The 5,246-nt window shown below is 36.8% G+C and overlaps 1 non-coding gene across 1 annotated transcript; it reads left to right on the top strand.

Annotated features, from left to right (window-relative positions):
- Nucleotides 1-2,728: 2,728 nt before the first annotated feature.
- LOC143672213 (U6 spliceosomal RNA) lies at nucleotides 2,729-2,835 on the top strand. Its single transcript, XR_013169682.1, has one exon. It is a non-coding gene; the product is annotated as a U6 spliceosomal RNA (small nuclear RNA).
- Nucleotides 2,836-5,246: the final 2,411 nt, after the last annotated feature.

Here is a 5,246-nt window from a genome sequence, read left to right as displayed (position 1 = left end):
GTGAGGGACACACCATCTTCTAAGGTCACCAATGTTCCTGAATAGGGTTTGTATCATTTCCAGAGAGCTGACCCCTACTGTCATAAAATGATACTATACATGTGATACTAACTCTGTAGAAACTACCTAGATGCATTTCTAAAACTCTAAAGTTTCATCCATACAAAGTAAATAATTAGTGAGCTTAAATCTGACTCAAGTGAATTAGCCCCACTCTTTATTGGCAGAGGCAATGTGACTAGGAAATACAATCATTTTTAATCAAAATATTGTGGAGGTTAGTTAATGCATCTTAAGATAACTTTCGGTGCAGAAAAATGATCTCTCTAAAATATATGCCCATTCAGACAAAGTAGGCCAAGGAGAGGCTGGCCTCTTTTCAAAATGGAATTATAGCCAGAAGTGATCAAACTACAAGGCAGCAAATACGTCCCGGTACCCTGAGTTTTACTATAAACGGGCTGAGATTGCAGACAGCTCACCTCCCATGTGGGTTTATAGGATATGGGAGGTTGAAACAAAGTGGTGATGGTCTCTTATGGAGGAGTAACATTATTTATGTCAGCATTTCTTCTACAACTTTGATCTCGTGAAAGGCGAAATATGCCCCCAGTTAGTTTCTGGGCCAAAGGGTCTACAGGAACACTTTCTAATTCCCCTCCTCTTAAGGGCAAAGAAGAGAAGAGCTAGCTGACACATTAAACTGTTGGCAGTATCATCCAGATTCTCTGCCAGACCAGGGGCCAAGTATGTCGAAAAACTTAATTTAGTTAGTACTGACACAAATTAAGGTCTAATTCTGCTTCATTTTACATTATCAAACCTCACGTGTTTAAGCACAGTCCTGCAACTCTATGAACGTTGAGTTATAAGACAAAAATGCACAGAAAGCACTCCAAAAGACCTCCTATGTAGATAGTTATGTTAGTGGTGAACTTTTGTGTGGGTCCCTTTAACTCATGCATTTTAACTGATCTTGGGGCTCACTCTACCATAATATGGTTCCACATATAGAAGAGGTTAATAACTTCCAGGAGGCCATTTTACCAAATAATTCTCAATGGGAGCAGGGCACTGGAAATACTGACTGGATAATTTACAATCTGTGGTGAAATACTCATTCCAATGACAGCTGTTATATGATAGCCATTTTCACACTGCAAACAGCTCAGGAATGACAGGCAGGAATTACACACAGGGTTGTATCACTACCTTTCTAGAAGAGGTAATATCGTTGCCTTTTACCATAAACACTGTGGGAAGGAAGCAGTTTTGGGTAAGGAAAAGCACAATGAACTAGAAGGCTAGGTTTGGAAAAGGGTGGTTTCTAATTTCTTGGGGACTCTTTATAACTTTATCCTCCCCAAAGGGGAAAAGTAAGAATACATTTGAAGCAGAGAAAATCAAGTGTGTGTGTGTGTGTGTGTGTGCATGTATATATACATTTTTATATATACAAATTTTTTTTTTTTTTTGGTATGGGAAGGCACCAGAAACCGAACCCGGGTCTCCGGCATGACAGGTGAGAATTCTGCCACTGACCCACCATGGCCTGCCCGAGTTTATATATTTTATTTGGGTTCCAGGTTTTAAAAACACATTTATCACTTAAAAAAAAAGAGTTTTAAAATATTCCAGTCTATGGATTTTTCAGGGTCAGCAGGCACTATGCTATCATTTTTGGAAGCTACAAAGAAGGATGAGGTCTAAGTCTTGATATTAAAAAGCTCAGTCTAATGCAGAAATCTTTATATATATATATATAAAACACACATACACACAAACACACTTGACTACAGGATGTAGGCAAAGATTTCACGGGAATACACAGAGCAGGCACAGCTAGGGAGGCAGGACAACGCTGTGAAGTCCTGACAAATATTCTACTACCTGGCCATGAGAATGCAACAGGATAACATTATCTACTTAAGTTGGTGATCATAAGCTCCAGTTTTCTCTCTTTTACCTCAGAAGCAGTTATACGACCAGGTTGCCTGTTTAGTTTCAATCCCCAACAGCTAAACAATGAAAAAGAGATTGGAAGAATTTTCTTTGATACTGTCTTCTGCTGCCCAGCCACTATAAGAAGTACCACACAATGAATGGGTTGGCTTCAACAATGACAATGTACCATCTTAACAGTTTCAGAGGCTAGAAGGTTTGCTTCCTCGCAGGATAACTTGCATTATGAGCTGGCTGCTAGAACCCTTGGATGCTCTATCATGCCCTCCATCATGCAGCAGTGCCCTCTCCTTTCTGTCTCTGTGACTTCCAGTTTCTCTTTATAAGGCCTCCAGTAATTTAGGTTAAAGGCCCACCATGGTTCAGTTTGTGATACCTTAACTAAAATTAACATCTTTAAAATAACATTTACAATGGGTTCATACCCAGAGGGACACAGATTAAGATGAAGAACACATGTTTGTTGGTATACATAATTCAGTGTACCACAGGCACCCTTTTGCCAAAGATAATACACTGATGAAGCTTCATTTTGAAGATACGCCTTGAAATTTTCACCTTTGAAAGCTTGTTTCTAATGCCAAATACTACAAATAAGCGCAAAAACTGTTGGCTTCACACTTTCCTTCTTCCAGTCTCATCTTTGATAATAAATTATCTAGGCAATAGTAAGAAGGATCTTTTCTAAAATATAAATCAGCTCGAGTCCATTTCCCTGTTTATATAATATAAGCATATTATTTCTTCATGCTTTAAAGAAATTCTAGTGCTCACTTCGGCAGCACATATACTAAAATTGGAATGATACAGAGAAGATCAGCATGGCCCCTGCGCAAGGATGACACACAAATACGTAAGGCGTTGAATATTTTTTAAATCCTGAAACTCAGAGGGACCAGATCAGCCTTTCCAGGATTATCAATCAACTACATCCCCCTCTCCTTTACTGTGGACACCTCTTTTCAACAATAAAAAGAACAGGTATTGCTCAAAGATCCCTATAGACTGGGAGAAGGATTAAAGGAGGAGGAGGTATAGCAGAAAAAATGGGATTTAGCAAATGCGTATGGCTGCTGAAACACTATATTAATTATTCCTTCTAGCCTCCAGTGTTTTGGAGCAGCCAGAAGGAAAATCAGAAAATGCAATGGGAGCCCATGACGAACTCTGGTATCTGTTCTGCAACTACTTTTTGAAGTGTGCTTTGAAAATTATTGGTTTTTCCATTCTTTACTCTGTATATATGTTGTATTTCACAATTAAAAAAAAGAAAAAAAAAATCTAGATTTCTTCTGTGGCCTGGCCATCAGCTGGCCTAAATGTTCAGATCTTCTTCTATCAACAGGTGCAGATGCAGATCTGGGGAGTCTTGAAGTGTGCAGAATTGCTTTTCAAAGGTATACACAACTACAGATGTGGCTGTAGGTTCAGGGCCTTAGCAGAGAAGGGACTTTATAAAGAGGGAACACCAAGCAATTAATGAACGCCTCATTAACTTCATAAGAAATTCAATTCAACTTACTGCCTTGCTATCATTCTTTTTGTTATTTGAAGAAACTGAACCCATTCCCAACTCAAATTACTCATATCAGCTCAAAACTGGATCCAACTCTTCATTCTGGCAGTGACAATGTCATCTTTTTAGAGAGATGAGCCGTGGCTGTCATATTTGAAGTAACCATACTTTACAGCACTTCCAAGTTCATGTGTTTGCCAGCGCCTGGCTTTGTCTCATCATCATGCAGTCTGGAATTATATTATTTCCATTGGTATGGAGCAGATAGTCAATATAGGCTGAATGAATGAACCTAGCTATATTTGAAAGAAGAGCATATGTCAGTGTTACTAAATTCCAGTAACCTAAGGGCCATGCTAACACCAGCAAACCTAATGATGATAATTCAAAACAATGATATTCCCTCACCACTGCATACAAACTGATATTTGGAGAAGTTAAGATTCATTTTAACAAAATTCCTTAGTAAATTACGAAGGCTTACTACTTTCCTAATGTGAGATTGCACAACAGAAGTCTCAACTTTGTGCTATGTAGTGAAGCAATGCAAATGTTTGAAGAACGATCAGAATTAATAGACATGTCCTATTATCACCAAAGATTTAAAACAATTCTGTGAAAGTGCTGGGTACTGAAAAACTATATAGAAGAATTTGAAAAGGATTAGAAAAATATACAATAATTCAATAATGAAAATACTTACATAAAACTGTTTCTATATGCAAATAACACTCACAAAACATTGTCTGAGAAAATTTCATCCATAGTAGCAAATTAATTATATTCCCAGAAGCAAACTTAGCAAAACTATGAAAGACAAATGTGACAAAAACTATGAAGCTAAAATAAACAAAAGAACTTGAGAAAATGGGGACATAAATTGTCACTGAGATGACTCAATATTGTAGGAAATGTTGCTTCATAAATTATAAAATTTCAAAGCAACCCCAGTGAAACTTCCATTCTTGATTTTTAAAACTCATTTGGAGTGAAAGGATAAGACAGAATATACTGCAAAGAAAAACTGGGGAAGCACTGGAACATACAGAGTTATAAAACTGAATCAATAATACAGTCATGATGAAACAGACAACTACTCAAAAAGCAGAATATAGGCTAAATGTTGTGTTAGTTAATCTTTTTTTTAATTAATAAAAAAAAAAGCAGAATATAGGACCAAATGGAAAAGAAACAATACCTCATAAAGGCAGCATTCCAAATCAGTAAGGCAACAATGGATTACACAAATGAAACTGGATTCCTGTTAACACTTGAAAAAAGAAAACACAGGTGACTCTTTGTAATGTTCAATTGAGACATTTTTTGGGTGTGATAGAGCATGAAGAAAAACCCTGGCATTCCACTCTTTCGGAATGGAAAATGTCCATACACAAATTCAAATCATAGAATTAACTGGAAACAAACTGCCATATATTAATAAGTACAAATAACCGGGTATTTTCCCTACCAAATTTTGTTCAGAACAAAACAAAAATGGATAGACATGGGCCAACAAGGAAAGAGAAGAATAGCAAATGAACATATAAAAATGCTTCAACTTCATTACTACTCTTCTCTGTTCTCGCCCTCCCCCCAGAATAATGTAAGTTGCTTTTTTATCTATTATGTCGGCAAATATTTAAGAAAGTAGTGTCATATCTGGTTAAAGAGCTGGAAATGGTAATTTCCATATAATCTTGGTGGTATTAGAAGTTTTGGTAAATACACAAATTTAGACAACATAATATTCACCATAAAAATTTAACTT

Source organism: Tamandua tetradactyla, chromosome X (genome assembly GCF_023851605.1).
Source record: "Tamandua tetradactyla isolate mTamTet1 chromosome X, mTamTet1.pri, whole genome shotgun sequence".
In the NCBI taxonomy this organism is placed as follows: domain Eukaryota; kingdom Metazoa; phylum Chordata; class Mammalia; order Pilosa; family Myrmecophagidae; genus Tamandua; species Tamandua tetradactyla.
This window is presented reverse-complemented; position numbering and strand designations above follow the sequence as displayed.